This window comes from Dendrobates tinctorius, unplaced genomic scaffold (assembly GCF_039654945.1).
Source record: "Dendrobates tinctorius isolate UK_male_01 unplaced genomic scaffold, ASM3965494v1 ptg000196l, whole genome shotgun sequence".
In the NCBI taxonomy this organism is placed as follows: Eukaryota; Metazoa; Chordata; class Amphibia; order Anura; family Dendrobatidae; genus Dendrobates; species Dendrobates tinctorius.
The window spans coordinates 29,607,162-29,622,614 of NW_027361863.1; the positions used below are offsets into that span (position 1 = coordinate 29,607,162).

At 41.7% G+C, this 15,453-nt stretch overlaps 1 protein-coding gene across 1 annotated transcript in view; it reads left to right on the forward strand.

The window, feature by feature from the left end:
- Window positions 1-15,453, forward strand: part of RBM20 (RNA binding motif protein 20) — a 406,997-nt gene that overhangs the window by 345,855 nt on the left and 45,689 nt on the right. The window lies entirely within an intron of this gene.

Below are 15,453 nucleotides of genomic sequence, written 5' to 3' on the forward strand. Positions count from 1 at the left end.
CTCATGTTTTTGGTTGGTATTCACACCAAACTATGCAATACTGTTTTTTTTCATGCTCCCCAGAGATAGTCTATAGAGAAATAAATTCACAAAAAAACACACAGCTCAGCAAATTGTTTAGTTCCTTAACACAAAATTACATACCTTTTCCGTGCTTATGCATGATTTGAGAGACCCAACCCCTCTCTTGTGTGACATGCACATAAGGAGCTGTCTTACACCACGTGCCCATACTAGAAAGCGCCTGTCTTAATCCTGCTCATTTAGACACTGTTCATATGTTCAGGTTTTAAATACATTAGATAGGGACTGCTTCAATACAGGTTACCTTGACGAGGTGGAGCAGCTTGGCATACATTTTTTTGCAAAAAAAACGTATCGACTAAATACCCTGTATTTGTTGTTACCTTTTATCAGCACTTGCTGACTACTGTCATATGTCTTACTGCAAGGTATTTCTGCACATTTGTCATTCTGTGCTTTTTGTTTGTGTTCCCCAGAGATATTCTAAAGAGAAATAAATTCACAAAAAAAACACACAGCTCAGCAAATTGTTTAGTTCCTTAACACAAAATTACATACTTATACGTCGGGGATGTGGTGCCTTCCTGCATTCTGCCATGTACGTGATTGATTTATACCATCACTGATCAAAATCACATGGTGACAGTTTAATACAAACTGCTACGCCAGGTACTAGATACATGCAGTTAGCTGGCCAAGGACCAATCAGCTTTGGGCCCGCCTGTCGATCACTGTGATGATCTGTCTGTGCGTACAGAGCAATTACAGTGAAGCAGGCTGGATTAGCATGCTTTTACAGTGTTTCAGAGAAGATCAGAGCCAGCTATCAGTCATGTTCGGCGTCATCACCGATCACGGCCTTTTGACATCTTAGATGCCGTTGCCAATAGCGAGAGAAGCATCTAGATGGTTAACCCCATTGGTACCCCATGATCATAGCTCCAGATGATTATCACAGCAACCCTAAAGCCAAATTATGGCCTTGGAGTCTGCATGAGTACTGCAGTGCAGAAAACCAGCAATCAACATGTAAGATATTAAAGTGCTATAGAAAGAGGGTGGAAAAAATGATATAGCTGAACATATCATATAGTCCCGCAGGAAAAAAAACAAGCCCTCATACCGTTCTGTCAGCGGAAAAATAATGACTCTCAGAATATGGCAAAAAAAATAGTTTTTATTGTGTAAAAGTAGTAAAAGAATAAAAGATATACAGATATGGTATTGCTGTATCTGTAGTAGCCTAAAGAATACATCTGTCTTATCATTTATACTGTATGGTGAAAGAATAAAAAAACAACTCTAAATATATTAATTGAATTATAAAAGAATCAGTTCATGAAATGCCATTTTTGTTCATTCTAACATTCAAAAATCAGTATAAAGCTGTGTTCACCTTTATCCTACATTAAGCCCTTGAGTAGGGATTCAATGTTTCCATCTAACCTGTCCAAAAACATGAAAGAAACAAATCCCCAACAGAATCATTTACTATAATGAGGCATATGTAGTCCATCTGGCCTGTGATCTGGCAGCGTCCCTTCACTTTAGTGCAGTATGCCTCACTGAACCAATCCCAAGAGCCACAAATTTTGTATAAAGCGATAGTTTTGGTGATGCTTTCATGTAACTACCATTGGTGCTTTACTACATCACCAGAACCTCATCATGCTACACGTTGGGGCGGAGGCTCTGTACCAGACCCGGCGCCGCAGTGTTCAAATGTATTTGCATCTGAAAGACACAAATACATTTGAATATGGAAAGGAGTTGTCACATCCTGAACAGCTTCACCGACCGCACAACATCCTTTGGCGAGTCGTATGTTGCGCAGACCTGCTTTAGCGTCTTTTAGCGCACAAATGTGTGATCGACGAGATTTGTCCGATTTTTACGCACCCATCTCCTAGAAAACCCCACATTTCATCAGCCAAGTACAGGAAATTCATTGTGGGACCCATCAGAATAGATTAGATGTAATATATTCATAGAATAGATAGAAAGATGCCAGTCACATATATAATTAGTGCAGTGAGTATGTAGTTTAATGTTCATGTATTTAGCTAATAATTAAATCCAGCAGAGGGAAAGTAGACTGCTGGTGGCAGATGTTTATAGCCTGGGAAGGGGGTAATAAACATGGAACTTCCCAGACTACTTACATGTGCATCTCACAAAATCAGAATATCATTAAAAAGTTCATTTATTTCAGTTCTTCACTACAAAAAGTGAAACTCATATTATACAGAGTCATTACACACAGAGTGATCTATTTCACGTGTTTATTTCTTGTAATGTTGATGATTATGGCTTACAGCCAATGAAAACCCAAAAGTCATTATCTCAGTAAATTAGAATACTTTATAACACTAGCTTGAAAAAATGATTTAAAAAATCTGAAATGTTGGCGTGGAATGGAGGTGATCAGCCTGTGGCACTGCTGAGGTGTTCTGGAAGCCTAGGTTGCTTTGATAGCAGCCTTCAGCTCGTCTGCATTGTTGGGTCTGGTGTCTCTCATCTTTCTCTTGACAATACCCCATAGATTCTCTGTGGGGTTAAGGTCAGACGAGTTTGTTGGCCAATCAAGCACAGTGATACTGTTGTTTTTAAGCCAGGAATTGGTACTTTTGGCAGTGTGGACAGGTGCCAAGTCCTGCTGGAGAATGACATTTCTATCTCCAATAAGCTTGTCGGCAGAGGGAAGCATGAAGTGCTCTAAAATTTCCTGGTAACATAGTAACATAGTTTTGAAGGCTGAAGGAAGACCTTATGTCCATCTAGTTCAGCCTATTTTTAGTGCAGCTGTTCTGCACTGTTGATCCTGGGGAAGGCAAAAAACCCACAGAGTAGAAGCCAATTTTCTCCATAGGGAAAAAAATTCCTTCCCCTAAGCTGGGTAAATCAGCTACCTATAATATTATGTTATTCGTAACCTTCTATACTGTTACTCACAAGAAAAGCATCCATTCCTCTCTTAAATTCATTCAGTGAGTTGGCCATCACCACTTCCTCAGGAAGAGAATTCCAGAGTCTCACTGCTCTTACCGTGAAGAACCCTCTTCTATGCTGGTGCAGAAATTGTCTTTCCTCCAAACGAAGAGAATGCCCCCTTGTTCTTGTCACAGTCATTTGTTATGAATGAGTCACCGAGGAGAAAAAAACAAAAACAAGCTAAGCCACAGAAAACCAAAGAGGTTGGTAACTAAGTGGATGCAGACCCCTGATCCTATCCACACAACTAGCAGTAGCCGTTGAGCGTACCTACGATGATCCTAGACGCCTCGTCACAGCTGGAGAACTAAATAAGCCTAAAGCTAGAAAAAGGGGAAATCTAAACTGCCCCAGAGCAGACCCCAAAGCAATAGACAGCCCCCAAACATGTATTGTCGGTGAGACAAGATGAAAACACAAACACAGATAGAAAAATAGGCTGAGCAAACGATGGGGCCCACACTAACTAGAAAGTACAGGAAAGGAAAGATGCTGTCTGCAATCACGCACAAAACCCTGCCAAAAAATGTCCAACACTTTCTGATAACAAAAACCCTGAAGTCGCTAGACTTCAATTCCCTATATCAGCACTCTGGTATATTCTGAAGACAGAGCAAAAAGAGACCAATCTGATCAAGGACAAAAAGCAAACTGGCATAAACAGAGACATAAGAATGAAAATTCAGCACAGCCCCAGCAGGGGCTGGCTGACCAAAAAAACTGAGTAAACCAGACCAAATCTCATGTGAAAAAATAGCAGAGCACACTTAGCTTGAGAAGGCAGGAACAGAGCTGGAAACCAGAACCTCAGTGCAGGAAAAAATCACCAGCACAAAATTAGGGAGTTGGCTGTCCTAAATCCAGTCAGAGACTCCTGATGTCCACTCACAGTCCTCTGTTATGAGCTCATTTTCTGCTCCACCAGTTGAGAGTTCCCCTTCCGTTCTCCTTCTGGTGGTGACAGGAGGTAGTGAGGTTGGTTTGAGTGGTAGTGATCAGCCACCTGGTGAGGAAGATAATGATTGGATCTCTGGAGTATCAGACTGGATATAAGACAGCCGACGCCCTATCCAGGTGCTGGTGATTCAGTCTGCTTCTCAGGTCTAGGACTCAGCTCTGTTCCAGTCTTCTCAAAGATAAGTTTGTTTTTTGCTAATGTTCACACTTGCTCTTGTTGGTCTTTTCAGTTTTTTGTGTGGTCAGCCAGCCCAGCTGGGCTGCGCTGAATTTCCACTCTTATTTGCCAAATTACCTTTTTTTTGTCCCTTATTAGATTGGCCTCTTTTTGCTCTGTCTCAGAATATTTCAGAGTGCTGATATAGTGGGAGAAGTCTAGTGACTTCAGGGTTAATTTTGCTATCAGTTGTGTTGGACATTTTGTAGGGTTTTTTGGCAGACTGCACACAGTGTCTTTCCTTTCCTGTCCTTTCTAGTTAGTCGGGCTCCATCGTTTGCTCAGCCTATTTTCCTGCCTTTGTTTGTGTTTTCATCTTTTTTCACCATCAATACATGTGGGGGACTGTCTCTCCTTTGGGGTCTGCTCTGGGGCAGTTAGTTTTCCTCTTTTCCTGCTTTAGGCTTATCTAGTTCTCCGGTTGTGATGAGGCGTCTAGGACCACCGTAGGAACGCTCCACGACTGCTGCTAGTTGCGTGTTAGGATCAGGAGTCTGCAGTCTGCATAGTTACCAACCTCTTTGGTTTTCTGAGACTTAGCTTGTATTGTTTTTTATTTCCTCCTCGACTACCCATTCATAACAGTCCTCCTCCTCAGGTGGCAGGTCTCTGCCATTTAGATCAGCTTCATTACCTACTGTCACCACTAGAGGGAGCCCGGATGGAGAACTTACGACTCCTCTGTCAACACAGCCAGCTCCACCACCCTCACCAGAAGCCAGAGGTAAGCCAGAAAATGAGTTCACAACAGTCCTTGGTACAAACAGTTCATTTTAGAGATCTCTGTATTGCCCTCTGATATACTTGTACATATATATCAGGTCTCCCCTAAGTCTTCTCTTTTCTAGAGTAAATAGACCTAATTTTGATAACCTTTCTGGGTATTGTAGTGAACCAACTCCATTTATCATTTTAGTAGCCCGCCTTTGAACCCTTTCAAGTTCAGTAATGTCTTTCTTGAGCACCGGCGTCCAAAATTGCACACTACTCCAAGTGTGGTCTGACGAGTGATTTGTACAGAGGGAGAAATGTTTTCATCTCGTGTCCCCAGACCTCTTCTAATGCATCCCATGACCCTATTTGCTTTGGTGGCAGCTGCCTGACACTGGGCACTCCAATTTAGCTTCTTATTGACTAAGATGCCTACGTCTTTTTCCATGTCTGATTTCCCCAGCAGTTTCCCATTTAGTAAGTAATTGTAGCATCTGTTTCTCCTTCCCATGTGCATAACCTTACACTTATCTGTGTTAAACCTCATTTGCCATTTTTCAGCCCAATTCTCCAATTTACTCAAATCTGTCTGTAGTTGCAAACTGTCCTCCTTTGGGTTAACTGCCTTACATAGTTTTGTATCATCTGCAAATACTGATATTTTACTGTGTAAGCCATCCACTAGATCATTAATAAATATATTAAATAGTAGGGGACCCAATACAGAACCCTGTGGTACCCCACTAGTAACCCTGGCCCAATCTGAGTATGCCCCATTAATAGCCACTTTTTGTTTTCTATCACTAAACCAGCTACCTACCCATCTACACACATTTTCCCCTAGCCCAAGCTTTCTCATCTTACTTACCAATCTTTTATGTGGGACAGTGTCAAATGCATTAGAGAAGTCGAGATAAATGACATCCAATGATTCTCCTTGGTCCATTTGAGAGCTTACATCCTCATAGAAGCTGATCAGGTTAGTTTGACAGGAGCGATCCTTCATAAATCCATGTTGATATGGAGTTAAACATTTATTAACATTGAGATATTCCATAATGGTATCCCTTAGAAACCCTTCAAAAATTTTACCCACAACAGATGTTAAGCTTACCGGCCTATAGTTTGCAGGTTCCCTTTTCCACCCCTTTTTGAATATTGGTACCACATTTGCTTGCCGCCAATCAAAAGGAACAGACCCTGTTTCTATTTGGTCTTTAAATATAAGGAATAGAGGCCTGTCTATCACATTACTTAACTCCCTTAGTACCCGAGGGTGAATGCCATCAGGGCCTGGTGATTTGTCATCAATTTTAATCTTACTAAGGCGGTTCTGCACTTCTTCCTGGGTTAGGCAGGTAATACTTAATGGGGAGTTTACATTATCACTCTGCATTTCCCCTGGCAAATCCTTTTCCTGTGTGAAAATTGTTGAGATTTGCTTTTCCCACATCGCTCTCTATGATTTCACCCTCAATGTTCTTTAAAGGGCCAACACCATCAATTTTAATCATTTTACTGTTTATATAATTAAAGAATAGTTTGGGGTTTGTTTTACTTTCCTTAGCAATGAGTCTCTCAGTTTCCACTTTTGCTAAATGTATTTGTTTTTTACACATTTTATTTTTTTCTCTATAACTTTTTAATGCTTCTTCATTGCCTTCTTGTTTTAGCTTTTTAACCCCTTTCCTACATTGGACGTAATATTCCGTCCATGTTACCCTGGACCTAAGTCCCATGGACGGAATATTCCGTCATAGCGATCAGCGGCGCCCACGTGGTGAGCGCCACTGATCGCGGCCGAGTGTCAGCTGATTATCACAGCTGACACTCGGCACAATGTGACACAATAACCCCTTGCACACCGCGATCAAACACGATCGCGGTGTACCGGGGGTTAAAGGGAAGCATCAGCAGGGAGGGGGCTCCCTCCGTGCTTCCCTGAGCCCCCCACAGCAGCACAATGTGCAGCGCTGCTGCGGCGGTCTCTTTCCCTACAGGTCCCTGGATCCAAGATGGCGACGGGGACCTTCGGGGGCCTGTAGGGAGCTGACTTCCTCACTGCCTGCAAAGCGCGTGCATGAGGAAGTCTGCGTCTATGCCTGTGACAGATTGCTGATCTGTCACAGTGATCTGTGATGTGACAGATCAGCGATCTGTCACAGGACAGTGATGTCCCCCCTGGGACAACCTAATAAAGTAAAAAAAAAAAAAAAAAGTGTAACAATAATTTTAAAAAAATCGCTAAATAAATTAGAAAAAAAAAATATTCCCAAAATAAATTCATTTTTTGGAAATAAAAAAACAAAACAATAAAAGTACACATATTTGGTATCGCCGCGTCCGTAACGACCTGCCCTATAAAACTGTCCCATTAGTTAACCCCTTTAGCGAACCCCTTAAAAATTAAAAATAAAAAACGAAGCAAAAAGTGCAATAACGCGCGATCAAAAAGACGCCTATAAATATCCATGGTACCGCTGAAAACGTCATCTTGCCCCGCAAAAAACAAGCTGCAATACAGCGTCGTCAGCGAAAAAAAAAAAAAGTTATAGCTCGCAGAATAAAGAGATGTAAAAATAATTATTTTTTATATAAAAGTTTTCATTGCATAAAACCGCCAAAACATAAAAAAAGATATAAATGAGGTATCACTGTAACCGTACCGACCCGAAGAATAAAACTGTCTTATCAATTTAACAGCACGCGGAACGGTGTAAACGCACCCCCCAAAAGAAATTCATGAAACGCTGGTTTTTGTTCATTCTGCGTCCCAAAAATCGGAATAAAAAGCGATCAAAAAATGTCATGTGCCTGAAAATGATACGAATAAAAACGTCAACTCGTCCCGCAAAAAATAAGACCTCACATGACTCGGTGGGTCAAAATACGGAAAAATTATATCTCTCAATATGTGGTGATGCAAAAACTATTTTTACAATAAAAAGCGTCTTTTAGCCTATGACAGCTGCCAAACATAAAAACCGCCATAAATAGTAAATCAAACCCCCGTTATCACCCCCTTAGTTAGCGAAAAATAATAAAATTAAAAGAAAATGTATTTATTTCCATTTTCCCGTTAGGGCTAGGGCTAGGGTTAGGGCTGAGATTAGGGTTAGGGGTGTGTTGGGGTTAGGGTTGGAGTTAGAATTGGGGGTTTCCACTGTTTGGGCACATCAGGTGCTCTCCAAATGCAACATGGCGTCGGATCTCAATTCCGGCCAATTCTGCGTTGAAAAAGTCAAATGGTGCTCCTTCCCTTCCAAGCTCTGCCATGCGCCCAAACAGTGTTTTACCCCCACATATGGGGTATCAGCCTACTCAGGACAAATTGCAAAACAACTTTTGGTGTCCAATTTCTCCTGTTACCCTTAGGAAAATTAAAAATTGGGGGCAAAAATATCATTTTTGTGGAAAAAAAAATTTTTATTTTCACGCCCGGGCGTTATAAACTTCTGTGAATCATTTTTTGGGTTTAAAGTGCTCACCACACATCTAGATAAGTTCCGTGGGTGGTCTAGTTTCCAAAATGGTGTCACTTGTGGTGAGTTTCAATAGTTTAGGTACATCAGGGGCTCTCCAAACGCACATGACACCCGCAGACCATTCCATCAAAGTCTGCATTCCGAAACGTCACTACTTCCCTTCCGAGCCCCGACGTGGGCCCATACAGTAGTTTTCTCCCACATATGAGGTATCAGCGTACTCAGGACAAATTGGACAACAACTTTTGGGGTCCAATTTCTCCTGGTACCCTTGGGAAAATAAAAAAAAATTGGGGACTAATTGATCATGTTTGTGGAAAAAATACTATTTTTTTATTTTCACGCCCAGGCATTATAAACTTCTGTGAAGCACTGGGGGGTTCAAAGTTCTCACCACACATCTAGATAAGTTCCTTTGGGGGTCTAGTTTCCAAAATGGTGTCATTTGTGAGGGGTTTCCACTGTTTTGGTACATCAGGGGCTTTCCAAACGCGACATGGTGTCCAATCTCAATTCCAGCCAAAAACGTCAAATGGCGCTGCTTCCCTTCCGAGCTCTGCCATGCGCCCAAATAGTGGTTTACCCCCACATGTGGAGTATCAGCGTACTCAGGACAAATTGCACAATAACTTTTAGGGTCCTATTACCCTTGGGAAAATAAAAATGGAGGGTGAAAAGATCATTTTTGTGGAAAAAATATGATTTTTTAATTGTACCGCTGTACGTTATAAACTTCTGTGAAGCCCTTGTGGGTTCAAAGTTCTCACCACATATCTAGATAAGTTCCTTGGGGGGTCTAGTTTCCAAAATGGGGTCACTTGTGGGGGGTTTCCACTGTTTAGGTACATCAGGGGCTCTCCAAACGCGACATGGCGTCCGATCTGAATTCCAGCCAATTTTGCATTGAAAAAGTCAAACGGCGCTCCTTCCCTTCTGAGCTCTGCCATGCGCCGAAACAGTAGTTCCCCCCCACATATCAGGTATCAGTGTACTCAGGACAAATTGCACAATAACTTTTGCAGTCCAATTTCTCCTGTTACCCTTGGTAAAATAAAAAAAATTGAACCTGAAGTATTTTTTTGTGAAAAAAGTTAAATGTTCATTTTTTTTTAAATATTCAAAAAATTCCTGTTACGCACCTAAAGGGTTAATATACTTCTTGAATGTGGTTTTGAGCACCTTAAGGGGTGCAGTTTTTAGAACGGTGTCACTTTTGGGTATTTTCTATCATATAGACCCCGCAAAGTGGCTTCAAATGTGATGTGGTCCGTAAAATTAAAATGGTGTTGCAAAAATGAGAAATTGCTGGTCAATTTTTAACCCTTATAACTTCCTAACAAAAAAAAATTTTGGTTCCAAAATTCTGCTGATGTAAAGTAAACATGTGGGAAATGTTACTTATCAAGTTTTTTGTGTGCTGTATCTCTGTAATTTAAGGGCATAAAAATTCAAAGTTGGAAAATTGCAAAATTTTAAAAATTTTCGCCAAATTTCCATTTTTTTCACAAATAAACGCAAGTTATTTGAATGAAATTTTACCACTAACATGAAGTACAATATGTCACGAGAAAACAATGTCAGAATCACCGGGATCCATGGAAGCGTTTCAGAGTTATTACCTCATAAAGGGACAGTGGTCAGAATTGTAAAAATTGGCCCAGGAGTTAACGTGCAAATCACCCTTGGTAGTGAAGGGGTTAAATGCCTTGTTCTTGTTATTTATTGCCCTTTTTACATCCTTATTTAGCCACATTGGTGTTCTCCTGTTCCTAGCCCTTTTATTTCTGTACGGTATGGCTAGCTCGCAGTGGGTGTGTAAAACTGATTTAAATATTTCCCATTTATTTTCTGTGCTCCTATTTTTGAGGACATTGTCCCAATCAATGTCCTCAAAAATAGGTAAACGGCTGCCCTGACTTTGGACTTGAAAAAACACAGTGGACCTACACCAGCAGATGACATGGCTCCCCAAACCATCACGGATTGTGGAAACTTCACACTAGACCTTGGAAATCAAGGTCCCAGAGTATGGAGGAAGAGTGGAGAGGCCACAATCCTAGCTGCTTGATGTCTAGTGTGAAGTTTCCACAATCAATGATGGTTTCGGGAGCCATGTCATCTGCTGGTGTAAGTCCACTGTGTTTAATCAAGACCGAAGTCAGCACAGCCATTTGCCAGGAAATTTTAGAGCACTCCATGCCTCCCTCTGTCAACAAGCTTTTTGGAGTTGGAAATTTCATTCTCTAGCAGGACTTGGCACCTGTCCACACTGCCAAAAGTACCAATACCTGGTGTACACACAACAGTATCACTGTGCTTGATTGGCAGCAAACTCGCCTGACCTTAACCCCATAGAGAATCTATGGAGTATTGTAAAGAGGAAGATCAGACCAAGCAATGCAGACGAGCTGAAGGCTGCTATCAAAGCAACCTGGGCTTCCATAACCCCTCAGCAGTGCCACAGGCTGGTCGCCTCCATGCCACGCCGCATTGATGCAGTAATTGATGCCAAAGGAGCCCAACTAAGTATTGAGTGCATTTACTGAATATACATTTCAGTAGGCAAACATTTCGGATTTTAACCCCTTCACCCCCAAGGGTGGTTTGCACGTTCATGACCGGGCCAATTTTTACAATTCTGACCACTGTACCTTTATGAGGTCATAACTCTGGAACGCTTCCATTGATCCCGGTGATTCTGACATTGTTTTCTCGTGACATATTGTACTTCATGTTAGTGGTAAAATTTCATTCAAATAACTTGCGTTTATTTGTGAAAAAAATGGAAATTTGGCAAAAATTTTGAAAATTTCGCAATTTTCCAACTTTGAATTTTTATGCCCTTAAATCACAGAGATACGGCACACAAAAAACTTGATAAGTAACATTTCCCACATGTTTACTTTACTTCAGCACAATTTTGCAACCAAAATTTTTTTTTGTTAGGAAGTTATAAGGGTTAAAAGTTGACCAGCGATTTCTCATTTTTACAACACCATTTTATTTTTAGGACCACATCACATTTGAAGCCACTTTGAGGGGTCTATATGATAGAAAATACCCAAAAGTGACACCATTCTAAAAACTGAACCCCTTAAGGTGCTCAAAACCACATTCAAGAAGTTTATTAACCCATTAGGTGCGTCACAGGAATTTTTTTGAATATTTAAAAAGAAATGAACATCTAACTTTTTTTCACAAAAAAAATACTTCAGGTTCAATTTTTTTTATTTTACCAAGGGTAACAGGAGAAATTGGACTGCAAAAGTTATTGTGCAATTTGTCCTGAGTACGCTGATACCTGATTTGTGGGGGGGAACGACTGTTTTGGCGCATGGCAGAGCTCAGAATGGAAGGAGCGCCGTTTGACTTTTTCAATGCAAAATTGGCTGGAATTCAGATCGGACGCCATGTCACGTTTGGAGAGTCCCTGATGTACCTAAACAGTGGAAACCCCCTACAAGTGACCCCATTTTGGAAACTAGACCCCCCAAGGAACTTATCTAGATATGTGATGAGAACTTTGAACCCACAAGGGCTTTACAGAAGTTTATAACGTACAGCGGTACAATTAAAAAATCATATTTTTTCCACAAAAATGATCTTTTCACCCCAATTTTTATTTTCCCAAGGGTAACAGGACCCTAAAAGTTATTGTGCAATTTGTCCTGAGTACGCTGATACCCCACATGTGGGGGTAAACCACTATTTGGGCGCATGGCAGAGCTCGGAAGGGAAGCAATGCCATTTGACATTTTTGGCTGGAATTGAGATCGGACACCATGTCGCGTTTGGAAAACCCCTGATGTACCAAAACAGTGGAAACCCCCCACAAATGACACCATTTTGGAAACTAGACCCCCTAAGGAACTTATCTAGATGTGTGGTGAGAACTTTGAACCCCCATGGGCTTCACAGAAGTTTATAACATAAAGCCATACAATTAAAAAATCATATTTTTTCCACAAAAATGATCTTTTCACCCTCAATTCTTATTTTTCCAAGGGTAACAGGACCATAAAAGTTATTGTGCAATTTGTTCTGAGTACGCTGATACCCCACATGTGGGGGTAAACCACTATTTGGGCGCATGGCCGAGCTCGGAAGGGAAGCAGCGCCATTTGACGTTTTTGGCTGGAATTGAGATCGGACACCATGTCGCGTTTGGAAAACTCCTGATGTACCAAAACAGTGGAAACCCCCCACAAATGACACCATTTTGGAAACTAGACCCCCTAAGGAACTTATCTAGATGTGTGGTGAGCACTTTGACCCCCCCAGTGCTTCACAGAAGTTTATAATGCCCGGGCGTGAAAATAAATAATTCGTATTTTTTCCACAAACATGATCTTTTAGTCACCATTTTTTTATTTTCCAAAGGGTACCAGGAGAAATTGGACCCTAAAAGTTGTTGTCCAATTTGTCCTGAGTATGCTGATACCCCATATGTGGGAGAAAACTACTGTATGGGCACACGTCGGGGCTCGGAAGGGAAGTAGTGACGTTTTGGAATGCAGACTTTGATGGAATGGTCTGCGGGTGTCATGTTGCCTTTGGAGAGCCCCTAATGTACCTAAACAGTGGAAACCCCCCACAAATGACACCATTTTGTAAACTAGACCCCCCAAGGAACTTATCTAGATGTGTGGTGAACACTTTGAACCCCCCAGTGCTTCACAGAAGTTTATAACGCCCGGGCGTGAAAATAAAAAAATGGTATTTTTTCCAGAAACATGATCAATTAGTCCCCAATTTTTTCATTTTCCCAAGGGTAGCAGGAGAAATTGGACCCCAAAAGTTGTTGTCCAATGTGGCCTGAGTACGCTGACACCCCATATGTGGGAGAAAACTACTGTATGGACACACGTCGGGGCTCGGAAGGGAAGCAGTGACGTTTTGGAATGCAGACTTTGATGGAATGGTCTGCGGGTGTCATGTGCGTTTGGAGAGCCCCTGATGTACCTAAACTATTGAAACTCCCCACAAGTGACCCCATTTTGGACACTAGACCCCCCACGGAACTTATCTAGATGTGTGGTGAGCACTTTGAACCCCCAAGTGCTTCACAGAAGTTTATAACACTCGGACGTGAAAATAAAAAAATCATTTTTTTCCACAAAAATGATATTTTTGCCCCCAATTTTTTATTTTCCTAAGGGTAACAGGAGAAATTGGACCCCAAAAATTGTTTTGCAATTTGTCCTGAGTAGGCTGATACCCTACATGTGGGGGTAAAACACTGTTTGGGCGCATGGCAGAGCTTGGAAGGGAAGGAGCACCATTTGACTTTTTCAACTCAGAATTGGCTGGAATTGAGATCAGACGCCATGTTGCATTTGGAGAGCCCCTGATGTGCCCAAACAGTGGAAACCCCCAATTGTAACTCCAACCCTAACCCCAACACACCCCTAACCCTAATCTGAGCCCTAACCCTAGCCCTAGCCCTAACCCTAGCCCTAACCCTAGCCCTAACCCTAGCCCTAGCCCTAACCCTAGCCCTAACCCTAGCCCTAACCCTAACCCTAGCCCTAACCCTAGCCCTAACCCTAGCCCTAACCCTAAGGCTGTGTGCACACGCTGCGGATTTTGCTGCGGTTCCGCAGCGGTTTTGGCTGCTGCGGACCCCAGTACCATGATTCCCTATGGGAATCAAAAACCGCAGTGCAGACGGTGCGGAATTTTCCGCGCGGATTATCTGCGGTTTTCAATCCGCAGAAAGAATTGACATGTCAATTCTTTCTGTGGATTCTCCTGCGGTTTGCCATCTCCTCTAGTGAGGAGATGAAAAACCGCAGGACAAAACCGCAGAGCAATCTGCAGGTAAAACCGCAGGTCTTTTGACCTGCGGTTTCACCTGCGGATTTTACAAAATCCGCGCGGATGAATCCGCACCTAATCCGCAGCGTGTGCACACAGCCTTACCCTAACGGGAAAATGGAGATAAATACTTTTTTTTAGTTTTATTATTTTTCCCTAACTAAGGGGGTGATAACGGGGGGTTTGACTTACTATTTATGGCGGTTTTTATGTTTGGCGGCTGTCACACGCTAAAAGACGCTTTTTATTGTAAAATAGTTTTTGCATCACCACATTTTGAGAGCTATAATTTTTCCGTATTTTGACCCACTGAGTCATGTGAGGTCTTATTTTTTGCGGGACGAGTTGACGTTTTTATTGGTACCATTTTTGGGCACGTGACATTTTTTGATCGCTTTTTATTCCTATTTTTGGGACGCAGAATGAACAAAAACCCAGCGTTTCATGAATTTCTTTTGGGGGGGTGCGTTTACACCGTTCCGCGTACGGTAAAATTGATAAAGCGGTTTTATTCTTCGGGTCAGTACGGTTACAGTGATACCTCATTTAGGGCGTTTTTTTTATGTTTTTGTCGGTTTTATGCAATGAAAACTATTTTATATAAAAAATAATTATTTTTGCATCGCTTTATTCTGTGAGCTATAACTTTTTTATTTTTTCGCTGATGATGCTGTGTGGCGGCTCGTTTTTTGCGGTACCATGGATATTTATATGCGTCTTTTTGATCGCGCGTTATTACACTTTTTGTTTGGCGGTATGATAATAAATCATTATTTTTTGCTTCGTTTTTTATTTTTTAAGGGGTTCGCTAAAAGGGTTAACTAATGGGACAGTTTTATAGGGCGGGTCATTACGGACGCGGCGATACCTAATATGTGTACTTTTATTGTTTTTTTTTTTAATTATTTTCAAAAAATGAATTTATTGGGGAATTTTTTTTTTTTTTTTTACTAATTTATTTGGCGATTTTTTTTAATTTATTTTTACATTTTTTTTTAATTTTTTTTTTACTTTATTACATAGTCCCAGGTGGGACATCACTGTCGTGTGACAGATCGCTGATCTGTCACATCACAGATCACTGTGACAGATCAGCAATCTGTCACAGGCATTGAAGCAGACTTCCTCTTGCCTGCGCTTTGCAGGCACTGAGGAAGCCAGCTTCCTCAGGTCCCCGAAGGCCCCCGTCGCCATCTTGGATTCGGGGGCCTGGAGGATAGGAGCCCCCCGCAGCAGCGCTGCACATTGCGC